Here is a 16,659-nt window from a genome sequence, read left to right as displayed (position 1 = left end):
GATAAATCTCTAGAAAAATAGAAAGAAAATTAGAAGACACAAACTAACCATAAGAGTAAGGAAAAGTAATAAATCATTATAGACTCTGTGGGCATCACAAGTCTACTAAGGTAAATGAAATAACTCTTAAAACAGACACACACACACACACACACACACACACACTCAACATGAAATGAATAACCAGAACAGCCCTTGACCTGGTAATGAAGTTGAATTTGTCATTTAAAATCTTCCCATAAAAAAAAACCCTGCCGAAACATTTTCCAGAATATTATATTGCTTGCTACCACTGGGTATGGGCTCAGTATAAAATCATGCTCATCCCCAAGAAGTAAATTGTTTTTTCAGTGTATTTGTTTACTGTAATTTTTTGTTTTCCCTTCACCTATCTTCAATGAGTGTTCACAATGTACTAAGGTCGTCGGCGTTTATTACCTTTTCTCCACACATTGAGTTCTGTTCTGTAGTGAAGATAAGAAGAAAGTTCCTGTTGGAGTTTCTTATGCCTCCCCAATGACTATTGCTTTCCTCCTCAAGTCTGCACCACAATGATCACTTAAGGCTCTTTCAAAGCTTTTCTGTATGTCTAGAGGATTCATGGAGAAAGAGCCTTTGAAAGGATATAGATTCCCCCAATTTCTGAAACATCTAACATTTTATTCGCTCTGCCAGCCCACATTCAGTCTTCACTCTTGTGTCAAATTTTCTAGCTCAACTCATGTATTCTACCTCTCTGCAGGCATCCTCTTTTAGATATTGAGCCAGTTGGTTACTCTGTAGTCTCAGGTCTCCAAGGGGTTGGAAAACAGTTGTGAATTTGAAGTTATTCCAACCCTCTGTTGTCAATGTGGGAAAGAGCCTACTTCCAGCAATCTATATCTTGGGCAAAACCCTAAGGTGAACTTCTTTATTTTACTAGCATCTTTCTTATATCTTTTTCTACATACAAACAGAAATCTACATTCTGCAGTGCTATAGATGATTTCTTAATATGAACTTATACTATATTATGTATGATCATGGTCACTAATTATTCTGTTTTTTTTTTTGACCAAGCATTGTTTCTACAGAAGCCTTTGAAAACATGCCTGCATGATTGTTTCAATAGGGTCAATATGTGGAATTTCAGATGGTAGTACAATCTGAGTTGTCATCATGCTAAACACAAGCCTAATTATGTGTCTCCCACATTATAGTCCTTCAATTTCTTCCCATAGTTAAATTAAAATACCTTTACTTTATTATTTACCTCCAACCCAAACTTTCTAGCTTTTCTGTTTCCTATTCTCCCTACAGTTTTACTCTTTCAGGAATATGGAGTTATTCAATGGTTCTTTCTCACAATAAGAACTCTTCAAAACTACGATGTAATAAAATTCTAGCTCCACAGAGATTCCCTCATAGAAATGTGATTCTGCATTATGCTTTTTGTTTTTATTATGGATAGACATAGAAAACAATCACATGAAAAGTCAGTCCAATATATTGTGGCACTGCATTAAAGGCATGTCCGTTAGGTTGTTCAAAAAATTTACATAATGAATTTCTCTTTACATTTAGAGCCAGGACAAATTTCCTTTCCCTCTCCTTATGAATTTATTTACCTCCCTTTATTAGATAATGAAAGCATTATAACTGACAGTTCTCCATTTTTGTTTTGATTTACAGGAAGCCTCAGTCAAAATTTGTGTTCCAAGCTACAATGCTAGCCTAGATTTTATTGGTATCTTTTTCTATAGGATTATTGATCGAAATTGGGCAAGATGGCGGCGTAGGAGGACGCTGGGCTCACCGCACGTCCTGCTGATCACTTAGATTCCATCTACACCTGCCTAAAAAACCCAGAAAACCGCCAGAGGATTAGCAGAACGGAGTCGCCGGAGCCAAGCGCAGACGAGAGGCCCACGGAAGAGGGTAGGAAGGGCGGCGAGGCGGTGCACGCTCCACGGACTGGCGGGAGGGAGCCGGGGCGGAGGGGCGGCTCGCCGGCCAGGCAGAGCCCCCGAGTCTGGCTTGCAAAAGCGGAGGGGCCTGACGGACTGTGTTCCCACAACAAGCGCGACTTAGCGTCTGGGAGGTCATAAGTTAACAGCTCTGCTCGGAAAGCGGGAAGGCTGGAGGACAACCAGAGGGAGAGCTGCTGAGCCCCCTGACGACAGAGCTCAGTTTGGTGGGGAACAAAGGCGCTCGCCAGCGCCATCTCCCCCGCCCATCCCCCAGCCGAAATCCCAAAGGGAACCGGTTCCTGCCAGGGAACTTGCTCGCTCCACCTCCGCGCAAACACCCAACTCTGCGCTTCTGCGGAGCCAAACCTCCGGCAGCGGATCTGACTCCCTCCCGCTGCCACAGGGCCCCTCCTGAAGTGGATCACCTAAGGAGAAGCGATCTAAGCCTGCCCCTCCTGCCCCCGAGCACCTTGCCTACCCACCCCAGCTAATACGCCAGATCCCCAGCATCACAAGCCTGGCAGGGTGCAAGTAGCCCAGACGAGCCACACCACCCCACAGTGAATCCCACCCCTAGGAGAGGGGAAGAGAAGGCACACACCAGTCTGACTGTGGCCCCAGCGGTGGGCTGGGGGCAGACATCAGGTCCGATTGCGGCCCCGCCCACCAACTCCAGTTATACACCACAGCACAGGGGAAGTGCCCTGCAGGTGCTCACCACGCCAGGGACTATCCAAAATGACCAAGCGGAAGAATTCCCCTCAGAAGAATCTCCAGGAAATAACAACAGCTAATGAGCTGATCAAAAAGGACTTAAATAACATAACAGAAAGTGAATTTAGAATAATAGTCATAAAATTAATCGCTGGGCTTGAAAACAGTATACAGGACAGCAGAGAATCTCTTGCTACAGAGATCAAGGGACTAAGGAACAGTCACGAGGAGCTGAAAAACGCTTTAAACGAAATGCATAACAAAATGGAAACCACCACAGCTCGGCTTGAAGAGGCAGAGGAGAGAATAGGTGAACTAGAAGATAAAGTTATGGAAAAAGAGGAAGCTGAGAAAAAGAGAGATAAAAAAATCCAGGAGTATGAGGGGAAAATTAGAGAACTAAGTGATACACTAAAAAGAAATAATATACGCATAATTGGTATCCCAGAGGAGGAAGAGAGAGGGAAAGGGGCTGAAGGGGTACTTGAAGAAATAATAGCTGAGAACTTCCCTGAACTGGGGAAGGAAAAAGGCATTGAAATCCAAGAGGCACAGAGAACTCCCTTCAGACGTAACTTGAAGAGATCTTCTGCACGACATATCATAGTGAAACTGGCAAAATACAAGGATAAAGAGAAAATTCTGAAAGCAGCAAGGGGTAAACGTGCCCTCACATATAAAGGGAGACCTATAAGACTCGTGACTGATCTCTCTTTTGAAACTTGGCAGGCCAGAAAGAATTGGCACGAGATTTTCAGGGTGCTAGACAGAAAAAATATGCAGCCAAGAATCCTTTATCCAGCAAGTCTGTCATTTAGAATAGAAGGAGAGATAAAGGTCTTCCCAAACAAACAAAAACTGAAGGAATTTGTCACCACTAAACCAGCCCTACAAGAGATCCTAAGGGGGACCCTGTGAGACAAAGTCCCAGAGACATCACTACAAGCATAAAACATACAGACATCACAATGACTCTAAACCCGTATCTTTCTATAATAACACTGAATGTAAATGGATTAAATGCGCCAACCAAAAGACATAGGGTATCAGAATGGATACAAAAACAAGACCCATCTATTTGCTGTCTACAAGAGACTCATTTTAGACCTGAGGACACCTTTAGATTGAGAGTGAGGGGATGGAGAACTATTTATCATGCGACTGGAAGCCAAAAGAAAGCTGGAGTAGCCATACTTATATCAGACAAACTAGACTTTAAATTAAAGGCTGTAACAAGAGATGAAGAAGGACATTATATAATAGTTACAGGGTCTATCCATCAGGAAGAGCTAACAATTATAAATGTCTATGCACCGAATACCGGAGCCCCCAAATATATAAAACAATTACTCATAAACACAAGCAACCTTATTGATAAGAATGTGGTAATTGCAGGGGACTTTAATACACCACTTACAGAAATGGATAGATCATCTAGACACACGGTCAATAAAGAAACAAGGGCCCTGAATGAGACATTGGATCAGATGGACTTGACAGATATATTTAGAACTCTGCATCCCAAAGCAACAGAATATACTTTCTTCTCGAGTGCACATGGAACATTCTCCAAGATAGATCATATACTGGGTCACAAAACAGCCCTTCATCAGTTTACAAGAATTGAAATTATACCATGCTTACTTTCAGACCACAATGCTATGAAGCTTGAAATCAACCACAGAAAAAAGTCTGGAAAACCTCCAAAAGCATGGAGGTTAAAGAACACCCTACTAACGAATGAGTGGGTCAACCAGGCAATTAGAGAAGAAATTAAAAAATATATGGAAACAAACGAAAATGAAAATACAACAATCCAAACGCTTTGGGATGCAGCAAAGGCAGTCCTGAGAGGAAAATACATTGCAATCCAGGCCTATCTCAAGAAACAAGAAAAATCCCAAATACAAAATCTAACAGCACACCTAAAGGAACTAGAAGCAGAACAGCAAAGGCAGCCTAAGCCCAGCAGAAGAAGAGAAATAATAAAGATCAGAGCAGAAATAAACAATATAGAAACTAAAAAAACTGTAGAGCAGATCAACGAAACCAAGAGTTGGTTTTTTGAAAAAATAAACAAAATTGACAAACCTCTAGCCAGGCTTCTCAAAAAGGATTATTGATCGATTATAACATTGAAGGTACTACGGTAATTTAAGCATATGTAAGAGAAAAAAAAAAACTTTTGTTCTTGAGTTGTTTACCTGTAGCAAATTTAGAAACAAAAAACAGATAAAAATTTTAAGCGCTGGAATACAAAATAATGCACAGGAATTCAGGCAAATGGGTTACTATGACCTGGAAGTGTTTTTAAAAATATTAGAAGTTCCCATGTTTCATAGTGTGTAAATTAAGGAGTGGTTATAGTTATGGTTAGGAATAAGAAGCATAAGGGTATGAGTACTTACCTGCAAGGCATGTTTGAAGGACAGTGAGAAAGTTTTTCATTCTTATACATAGAAAACTTAGGAATGATAAATGATTCTGCTTTGGATAAAATTACTACAAATTATTTGTTACGGTAAGACTTCAAGACCAGGATTTTATAAAGTCAAATCCTGTGAGTTAACAAAGCACAGGGATAAAAATTATCAGTAAGGTAATGTAGAGAGAGTTGTGGAAGATTTATATTCTAATGATTATGAGAGAACATTATGAGAGAACAAGGGAAAATGACTGAACATGGTAAAAAGGTTTCACTTTAAATGTATGAGATTCTGATTCTTACTATCAATAAGGAAAAGCAAGAAACTCTGTACTTCCTAAAGTCCTTCCTAAGTTATTCAATGAAATTATTACTTGGAATGATTTTTCAATTATTAAACAAAAACACTCATGTAATCTTGGAATCTAAACCCATGTAAACACATTGCTTTGTAAACACAAAGCTAGAAAATACATTTGCTTTTTTTAGTTTACAGAATGAATTTGTTTGATATGGAAAAGGTAATTTTAAAAAAAATTATATGAGAGAGGGAGCATGCACAAATCAGGGAAAGGGACAGAGAGAGAGAGAATCTTAAGCTCTATGATCAGCACAGAGCCTGACATGGGTCTTCATCCCACGACCCTGGAATAATGACCTGAGCCAAAATCAAGAGTTGGACACTCAATCGACTGAGCCACCCAGACACCCCTAATTTGTGAATGAAATAATGAATGTGTTAAATCAGACCCTTTGCAAAATCAAGTATGTAAGATCTTAATTAATTTAGATTCCCTAAGTCCCCTTGCATATTGTATTTAAGAGAGTGCTCTGCAGATTCAAACACAAAGTCAATTAGAGGGAGAAGAATATGATACCCCAGAATGTGCCACTGCGGCATGTGGATTATTTCTAGCTGAAGACAATTGGGGCCAAGCCGACTCAGGGAAAACCTTGACCTCTCCTTAACTACCTAAAAGAATTTAGTTGGGGCCTACCCCAGAAAGAGAGCTATTACCAGAAATAATTCCTTTATCCGAAAGTCTTGCCTGCGTGACACAGAGAGGGCCTGATTACCAAACAGCTGCTCCTACTATCTTCCTGTGAATTGCTTTCCTCCTTTTGAAGCCCCAGACCTCTATCCCATCCCTCGGCTTAGGTTGGCATCTCAGCCTCAATTACTTGACTACCTTTGAGTCTCCTATTTTTATGGGGCTCCTGTATGTATGAAATCTGTTTTGTCCCATTGATCTGTCTTACATCGATTTAATTAGACAAGCCAAAGAACCTAGAAAGGAAGAAGGAAGTGTTTTTTCCCCTCCGACAACAAATGCATTGATTGTTGACTGATTGCTCTAAATCGTGACGTATGACAAAACATACAAATGTGAATAAGGTGACTGGTGTTAGGCACAAGAACTCCAGGGTAAGACACAATGGATTACTCTCATAGACAATAGAAAGCCAGAGAGTGTTCAGCTGAATGCTGACATTAGTAACTAAAGGTAATTACGTCTTTACTGTCTTAACACGAAATCCTAAGAAGGTGATTAGGTTTAGATAGGAGCTAGGTATCATTTAAATTTGAGAAGTTGCATTAGAATAACAAATGAAGGCAGAGTTGTTTTAAATACATCACGAGTGGGATACAAACTAATTAATGTAAAGTTTGGTTTCTCATGAAAAATCAGGATATCCAAAAGTACATACTTTCTGTGCAATAGTTTTCTAGAAGTCAGTAGTATCTGCCTCTTTAGAATCGTAGAATAATGTTATTTGGCCATAATCCCTACCATTGTCTACTGCATACCAGACTTATTTATTCCTTTTCTTTTTTTTTTTAAGTTTATTTCTTTATTGAAAAGGGTGTGGGTAAGGAGAATTCCAAGCAGGCTCCACACTGTCAGCACAGAGCCTGATGTGGCGCTTGAACTCACGAACTGTGAGGTCATGACCTGAGGCAAATCAAAAGTCAAATGTCTGACTGAGTCAACCTAGGTGCTCCTTTTTTTTTTCTCTCTTTTCTTTTAATTATACTAGTTTTTCCTGTCCCTTTTGGGAATGACTTTGATGTTCCTGGGTGGTTTTTTTTATGTTTCTTTATTCAGAGAGAGAGAGAGAGAGAGAGAGAGAGAGAAGGGGGGGGGGAGGGAGTGGCAGAAAGAGAGGGAGAGAGAATCCCAAGCAGGCCCCTTGCTGTCAGTGCAGAGCCCAAAGATGGGCTTGAACTCACAAACCGTGAGATCATGACCTGAGCCAAAATCAAGAGCTGGATACTTAATGAACTGAGCCACCCAGGTACCCCTGATGTCCTTGGTTTTAAGTTATCCTTGTAAATGTTAAAAAAAAAAAAATCACCCTGGTGTCAAAATGGCATAATCTATTCCATACATTCAGAATGGAACTTGCATATTAAAGTCCTCTCAAAGAAATAGTTTCTGGGACACAAATGTAGTTTTTTTTTTAATTTTAAGTATATGAACTGTTACCTAACTTAGGTTTTACATCATAGATTAAGATGCTCAACATTTCTGGAACATCTACCTTGAAATGGGGGCTAGGTTAGATACTTATATGTATATATTTGAAACAAATTCCCTGCCTTTGATGGTTTTAGGGGCCTTGAAGAAAAGAGCTCATGCAAAAATAAGGACCTAAGAGCACAATATTATGGGTGTTCAGAGAGAAGGCAGCTCATTATGCGTAAGTGAGCATGTGGTTTGTGGGCAGGGACTTAGGCTAGGACATTCAGAAAGACGTCTTCACAAAGAAAGTTTTACCAGACCTATATTCAAGAACTGTAAGTTTTAAAAGAATACAAGGAAAAAAAAGCAACATGGGCAAAGAGAACTCTAGTGTTCACTCATGTATTGGTGTTGAACCCACAATGATAAATGGTTGTGGTGGTATTTGCACCTCACACAAATTAAGATTGTTGAAAACTAAAATTAACAATCTGCAAAGTGTTCTATTTACTGTAAAATAGCAATAATTCTGGTTTTAATGGTTATTTTCTCTGAATATTAATTAATGACTAATTCATTTTCTTGAGCATTTTTAAAAATTCTTTAAGCCCATCTACAGTCTTAAAAATAACTAGTAGTACACTCTCACTGAAAACAACCCAAATGTCTTACTTTTTACTTTCTCCTAAGCTTTCTAAATTTACGACTTTGCTTGCCTTTATTCAGCAAGTGTATGCTTCTGACATCATTGTGCAAGTAACATTTTCAATTTCTAATAAGGATCTCATTTAAAATAAAAGACATGGTAGGAGAGAAAAATAACATATTACAACATACTTTAATATCTATTTTACATTCATTTGTCATATAAATTTGAATATTAGTACATGCTTCTGTTTGCAAAGCCATGCATTTTAGAGAGTCTCTCAAATCTTTCTTCTTTAAAGTAAGTCACATAGGAAAAAACTCAAATTGAGGCTTCCTGTACCAAATTTTTGAATTGCAATTCCTTTCTTTTAGTTATGTTAACATTCATTAAAGTAATTCCAGTAGATGATTTGGCAGAGCTAACAGCAGGCTTTAATTTATCAGGGTAAGTTTTATAAAGAATCTCTCTACTCTTTGGCTAAGAACTGACATTTTATGTCTGATTAAAAGTTAATGTGCTTTCATTTGGAATGAGAACTGTTGAACATATTGTGTGGAAACAGATTTATGGCATAAAATGTTTTGAATGAAAAAAAAAAAAACGGTCGTGTCATGGTTCTCTCTCATAAAGTAATGTTTTGATTCTGATTTTTCTTTCTGGTACTTGCTCCTGCTCTCTCTCTCTCGAGATGTGAATACTTAAATTGGATAAATTCAATTACCTCTCAATTTCTCTTTTGTCTTTCAGAAACACTAATTAAAAGTTATTGAGTTAAAAACTCCTAGTGGTTTCAAAATATATTAGAACTGTGGAATTCACAATACAACTGGATAAACAAACTTACTGACTTCTAATCTGTATATGCATATCTTATTCACTGAAGCAAATATATTTATATAAGAACAGCAAATATATGAATGCTTTAAGGATTAACTGAGGTGAATCTAGGGGTGGAAGTAGGATGAAATGTTTAGGCAGAAGCAATGTAGGAATAACTAGTTTCACTTATCCACTTACAACATTTGTTGAATTCTCACGATATAGAAGGCACAATACCAGAGTCTAGGAATATAACCTGACATAATTCTTGCACTCACAGAGTATATGATCCAATGGAAGAGACTTAATTAAAACAAAGAGAGAGAGAGGAAGGGGTGCCTGAGTGGCTCAGATGGTTAAACGTCTGACTCTTGGTTTTGGCTCAGGTCATGATCTCCCGGTTTATGAGTTTGAGCCCCTCATCTGGCTCTGTGCTAGCAGCACAGAGCCTGCTTGGGATTCTCTCTCTTTCCCCCTCTCTCTGCCCTTCCCCCACTCACTCTCTCTGACTCTATCTCAAAATAAGTAAGCTTTAAAAAAGAAAAAGAAAAAGAAAAAAAAAACTTATTAGACATCTGGCCACTCCCTGGTTTTATAATGGAAGCATAAAAACTCTGTATCCTTTGCCAGTGAGTAGATCCATTGAAACGCCTACAAAAGACACAGGCCTTAGGAACCAAGGCCAGGATGGAGATGTTTTCAAGGTTAGGCATTTGTGAAATTTATAAAATGATATCAAATCTCCCTTATCTAAGGGAGCCCAGAGCCAGTGCTTTGTTTTATATAATTTTTTGTGATGTTGCCTTCCTGGGGAAATAGTGGATTCATTCACTTATTAATATGCCATAATTGTGAATTTTGATAAATTTATAAGGTAAAAATATAGATAACAGCTAAATTATATAGACAGAAACCTAATCTACTCAGAAATGGTCGTGAAGGCTTCCGAGGTAATGACACTTTATCTAAGTCTGACAGAATGAAGAAGAATTTGTTGAGCGATAAATGGAAAAGAAGTCATGTAAGAAGAAATTAACCTAAGAGAAGAACCTGCATAAAATGGAATACTGTGCTTTGGAAGAACTGACAGAAGACCATACAGATGGAAGAAAGAAAGGGTTGGAGAAATACACAGGAGACAGATGACAGGTCATTCTGTGTGTGTGTGTGTGTGTGTGTGTGCGCGCGCGCGCATGCACGCGCATTTGTATATATTTGAAAATAGAAAAAAAGAAGCTGCTGAATGATTTTGAGCACTGGCTTGACGTGATCATGTTTGCATTGTGAGCAGATCTCCCACTTGCTGCTCTGAGGAATAGATTAGGAGGGGCTGAGAGGAGACGTAGGGAAATGAGAAAGGAAGCTGTGGATAACAGTCACTTAGCCTGAAGAGAAGTAGATGGTTATAAAATATATTTAGAATGTGAAAATGATGGATTTTGATGATGAGTGCATATAGGAGACAGAGGGAGGTTACTGTCAGGGAGTTTATTCATAAATCGAATGAATAGAATTTCTGTAATATAGTCTAAGGGAATAAAGTCCCATTGTAAATTTTGCCTGACATAATTCTCACTTTGATGAAAATATCAAATCAAGTATACCTCAAAATCAAAACCAAAGATGTAGTTCTTAGTCACTATAATGTACCATAGTGCCTATTAGGAAATGACCTGATATGTTGCTTAACAACAACAACAACAACAAAAAGATAAGAATGGTGGGGGGAAAATCCAATGGCCATACATATATACATACAGCTTCTTTAGATTCTCTGCCGACAAATAAAAATTTTCCCAATTTACTGAGGTGGTTTTTCAGCACAAACAAAATAAACCAAAGGTATAGAAACCAGTAACAAAGAATTTTTTATTGCATCTCTAACAAAATTACATAAAGGGATTTCACAATATCCTCTAGTCTAGCCAGCTTCCTTCAGGCGTGTGCCATATTATTATGTCTGTGCCTTATTCATTTTTGCATCTCCAGTGGCCTACATACTCCCGGCCACACAAGTGTGGAATATCTACGGAGATCTGTGTGAATATTGAAAAATGGCCTAAGGTCATGAGGCTCATCAGAAAACAAGAAAAAGAAAAGGAAAAAAAAAACAGCTTGTCTCCTTTCTCTTGGTGTGATATTCTTTCTGCTGGGTTTATTTCAGGTCTTCAAACTGACTTGCCCTTTCCCTCTTCCTTCAGCTAACACACTCCGCTATGGACAGGTCCCTGGGACCTCCAGTTATTCGGAAACTACTTAGAATGATAACCTGGTCCTGGTTTGCCTTGTTTTAAATCAACCCTTCATCTCCCCAGATCTTCATTTTGCTCCTTATTTGTACTCCTATTAATCTGAAGATTACTTAATGTTTTACAGATTAAGAATTTGGAGCTTAACAGGTCTTGAGTGGTCAATAATTATCTCTGTCCCCTTTCAATAGGTGTTTGCCTTCTGCTGCTCGGATAACCACCCCCCCCACCCTAATCTTATTTAGCCCAGCTTATCGTTGGTGTATCCCGGTACTGGCCAATGTGTTTAATTTCCCTGCTCCTTCTACCACACTTTGGCCTCAGAAGCCTCAGAAGCAGAAATCTATTACTGTCCAGAATATTTTAATCAGAATTGCATTATAAGAGTGACAGATGAACAATCACTTAAATAAGAAAATGAGGGGGAAAATTCTTATGGAGATCTGAAGGAAAGCATATTTGGGTGAGGATCTATAGCAGGCTTCATCCAATTTATGAAGTGTGCAATATGTGATAACACTCTCTCAATTAACAACTATGGTAGTTTCCCCATATTTATGGATATACAATCCAAGACCCCAAGTGGGTGCCTGAAACCATAACAGTACTGTACCCTGTATACACTGTGTTTTTTTTCTATTCATGTATACCTATGATAAAGGTTAATTTATAAATTAGGCACAGTAAGAGATTAACAACAATAACTAATAATATAGAGCAATCATAGCAACATAATATAATAAAAGTTATGACTGTGGTCTCTCACTCTCAAAATATCTTACTGTACTATACTCAGCCTTCTTCTCGTGATGATATGAGATGACAAAATGCTATGAGGTGAAGTGAGGTGAATGATGCAGCCTTGGGCTGTGATGTAGCCTTGGGCTACAGTGTCTCAAGGAAGATCATCTGCTTCCAGACCGTAGTTGATGGTGTGTAATTGAAACCACAGAAAGTGAAACCGTGGATCAGAAGGGGACCACTGTATTTTTTTTTTTCCTTGTAGAATGTCTTCCTCTTCTCTAAGAACCTTCTGACAAACCCAGCACTTATTTTTGGATCTGTTTTTGTTTGGGGTTGCTAATTAAAACCTACTGAGATCTTAACTGATAATTCAGATGGAAATTAACGATGTCTCACAGTATGACGAATTCAAGATATATTAGTGTTTTAAAAGGAAACATTAGATGGCTGAAGTAGGAGCACGGAGTTTCTGGCCAAATAGACTGTGATTTTAGGCATGGAGAAATTTTCTCATTTTTACATAGACTTTATTTTAAGCACATTTTAAGCTTAAACTAGAAGGGTAAATGTTGCGGTTACTGGCGATGAATAGGGTAATGTCAGACTTCCTTCAGGATATCCCCATAGGTTACATAGCAAAGTTGTCACAAAAACACCAATGTGGGTATCGAGAAAGCAAAAATCCCTGATATGTGAATAGATATTGTGTGATAATGTTTCATTTGTGAATATTTCCTATGGGGAAAAATAAATCCATAAATAAGAACTTGGAGCTTAACAGTAATTCTGTTCTGCTGGTAACAATCTTTAATAAAAATAGTTGATGGTTGGGGCGCCTGGGTGGCGCAGTCGGTTAAGCGTCTGACTTCAGCCAGGTCACGATCTCGCGGTCCAGGAGTTCGAGCCCCGCGTGGGGCTCTGGGCTGATGACTCAGAGCCTGGAGCCTGTTTCCGATTCTGTGCCTCCCTCTCTCTCTGCCCCTCCCCCGTTCATGCTCTGTCTCTCTCTGTCCCAAAAATAAATAAACGTTGAAAAAAAAATTTTTAAATAAATAAATAAATAAATAAATAAATAAAAATAGTTGATGGAAAGTAGAAACGGTTTCAAGTTTTTTAAACTATTGTCCTGCATATGCCAAATCATTTTAGGCTACTCTAAAGTTATGCATCACATTTTTCATGTTTCTCAAAAAAAAAATGTTTTCAAATAATGCTGTTACTATATCACAGCTTAAAGTAAAATTCTGGGGCAGCTGGGTGGCCCAGTCAGTTACACGTCCATCTTCAGCTCAGGTCATGATGTCGCAGCTTGTGAGTTCAAGCCTCACGTGGGTCTCTGCACTGAGAGCCCGCAGCACAGAGCCTGCTTGGGATTTTCTCTCTCACCGTCTCTCTCTGCCCTCCCCCACTTGCACATGCACTCCATCTCTCTCTCAAGATAACAAATAAAAAAAATCTTAAAATAAAAGTCCTGAACACTGAAATGGATTTCAAGCATCTAAATGTTAGTCATTCATTACCTTTAATAATGTAGTGAGAATTGATCCAACTCATTTTTTGGTCTAAGATATCATTTCCTATTCCATTCCTTACTACTACCTTGTCTGGCTCTTAATCTCCTCTAAAATCTGGCACCATTGTGCTCTGCCAATTAGATTTTCCTGAGACCTCCAGCATGTACCTAAACATCCTGAAATCCCACTGTGTTCGTATTTAATCTGTGCCTTTACATTGTTTCACTCTGCCTGCAAAGTTTATCACTGCCACAGTCTTACCAGCTTTGTGGAGGCAGGGTTTTATGTCAGTAATTCCCTGCCTAGAAGAAACAGAAAGAGGTAAAATCTGAGTGATAGTTGAATAGTAAATGAAGCCTTTCACAGCTACTCAATTGCTTCTGACCTCTCTATCCTTAAAGATCTAAAGTCTAATTTTACATCTAATGACATAGTCTTATAAAATGAGTTTTTCATGTCAGTAATCATATCCTGTGGCATTTATCTTTTTTTTTTTTTTGAGAAAGGGAAGACATAGTTTTATACTTCTGTATACCTTATTTCACCTACCACAAGGACTGAATGTCTTTGATAAATTGCTTTTGATCAACGTTTAGAATATGGATATGACTTTAAAACATGCAATCCAATACAATTATCTTCTCTCTGCCTTGTTGTGTGCTAAACTCTGAACTAAATTGAGATGTAAAATATATCCTCCCTTGGCTGATAGAAAATATGTTTCATTGGAAAGATTAAAAATACAGAAGAGAGAAGTGCCTGGATGGCTCAGTCGGTTGAGCTTCCGACTTCGGCTCAGGTCATGATCTCACGGTTCATGGGTTCTAGCCCCACGTCAGGCTCTGTGCTGACAGCTTGGAGCCTGGAGCCTGTTTCAGATTGTTGTCTCCCTCTCTCTCTGCCCCTCCCCCACTCGCACTCTGTCTCCCTCTGTCTCAAAAATAAACATTAAAAAGATATAGATAGATAGATAGATAGATATAAAGAAGGGAAATAAATAATTATAGAGACTAATATAAAGTCATTTTATTTTTTAGAACTTTCAATATACTTAGAAAACAGTCTCAGGAGAATTACTGACTTTAACTAATAAAACTATCTGAACATAAATCATTTTATTTATGTCTTACCAATTAAGACACTGAGTTTTTAAAGTTAAGCATCTTTATTAGTTTTACAAAGTATTTCTAATTTAAAGTGAACTTTATTTTTCTCTAATAAGTGAACTATAATTCTATGAGGATTAATTTGTACCAAACTTTTTCTTTAAGAGAGAAATAATCTAGGAATATGTATAGTTTTTCATTTTCCAGGATAAGAATTCTGCAATCCCCATGATAACTTGCTTGAGTAATTAATTACCATCAAGGTTAAACTTTTTTACTTCCTTATGTTAATTAGTGGTATTGTAGCAACTTATGATAATTTTATCTGAGTCATGACCTTTATAAACTTAGAAAAATATGGTCAACACGATTCTTTAATCAAGCTTAGTACACTTGAAAACAGGTATCAGTTATCCTCTTAACCTTTTATTTCCTAATCTAAATATATGTCTATGACTGTTCCACATTTTTTCATAGGACCACTTTTTCCATTTTTAATTATCTTGAAATTTTTCTTACTCATTTTGGAGTGGGAGAAGGATTGCTGAAATAAATACAGCATATATTAGAAACTTACTTGTGTTTTCTAATATGTTAGAAAACTATGCAAAGAAAACTTTGTTACATTTCTTTTTACAATATACATATTTTATAAAAAAATGTTTAGAAGCAATAAACAAAAATCAGACACCAAACCAAAAGTCTCCAATGCAGAAAACATTATCATATGTGTTATGAGGCCACAAGATACACTTACTTGTGCTTTGAAAGTATCAGTATTTTTAAATACTGGTGGTATTTGTAACATGGCCGAAATGAATTAAAAGATAATTAGGGGCACCCAGGTGGTTCAGTTGGCTAAGCGATGAACTCTTGATTTTGGCTCAGGTCATGATCTCATGATTGGTGAGTTTGTGCCCCACAGTGGGCTCTCCCATGACAGTGTGGAGCCTGCTTGGGAATCTCTCTCTCTCTCTCTCTCTCTCTCTCTCTCTCTCTCTCTCTCCCCCATTCTCTCTGCCCCTCCCTTACTCTCTTTTTCTCCCAAAATAAATAAATAAACTTTAAAAACGATACTTAAAGATATAAAAATATCATACAAAGATAGAAATAAATGAAAAGAAGGAGGGAGGGATGGGAAGACCAAGAGGGAATGAGGTAAGAAGAAAAGACATGAAGACAAGTGTAGATTTTTTTGCCAAATCAGTGAGCGTGTCAGAAGAGTTAAAACATTCCAGAGGAAAAAATTTTCATATACAGAGAGATAGTAAAGAGTTTTCTTGTTGTTTTTGTTTGTTTGTTTGTTTTTTAGCTTATTTATTTACTACCTGATTGATTTATTGATTGGAAGACATTTTTTAGAACAGTTTTACACTTACAGCAAAATTAAGAAGAAAGCCAGAGATTTTCAACATATACTCTGCCCCCACACGTGCATAGCCTACCCCATTATCAACATCCCCCACTAGCGGGGTACATGTATTGTAATTGATGAAGCTACAGTAACACAGCATAATTCCCCAAAGCCCATAATTTACATTAGGCTTCACTCTTGGCGTTTTGTTATGTTCTATCTGTTTGGACAAATGTATAATGCCATGTATGCATCTATATAGTATCATAAAGAATATTTTTACTACCCCCAAAATCCTCTGTGCTCTGCCTATCTGACTCTCCTTTGCCCCTGAACCCCTGGCAACCAATGATAATTTTACTGTCTCCATCAGTCTGCCTTTTTCAGGATGTCATATAGTTGAAATCACAACTTTTCAGATTGGTTTCTTTCATTAACATTCAATATGCACTTAAGTTTCCTCTACATCTTTTTATGGCTTAATAGCTCATTTCTCTTTAGAACTGAATAATGTTCCATTGTCTGAATGTATCCATAGTTTATATATCCATTTACTTCCTGAAGGACACCTTGGTTGCTTCCAAGCTTTGGCAATTGTGACTAAAGCTGCTGTAAATGTCTGTGTGCAGGTTTTTTGAATGGACATTAGCTTTTGAACTCCTTGGGTAAAT

The sequence above is a fragment of the Prionailurus bengalensis genome, chromosome C2, assembly GCF_016509475.1.
Source record: "Prionailurus bengalensis isolate Pbe53 chromosome C2, Fcat_Pben_1.1_paternal_pri, whole genome shotgun sequence".
NCBI classification, from domain to species: domain Eukaryota; kingdom Metazoa; phylum Chordata; class Mammalia; order Carnivora; family Felidae; genus Prionailurus; species Prionailurus bengalensis.
Note: the sequence above shows the minus strand (reverse complement) of the source record.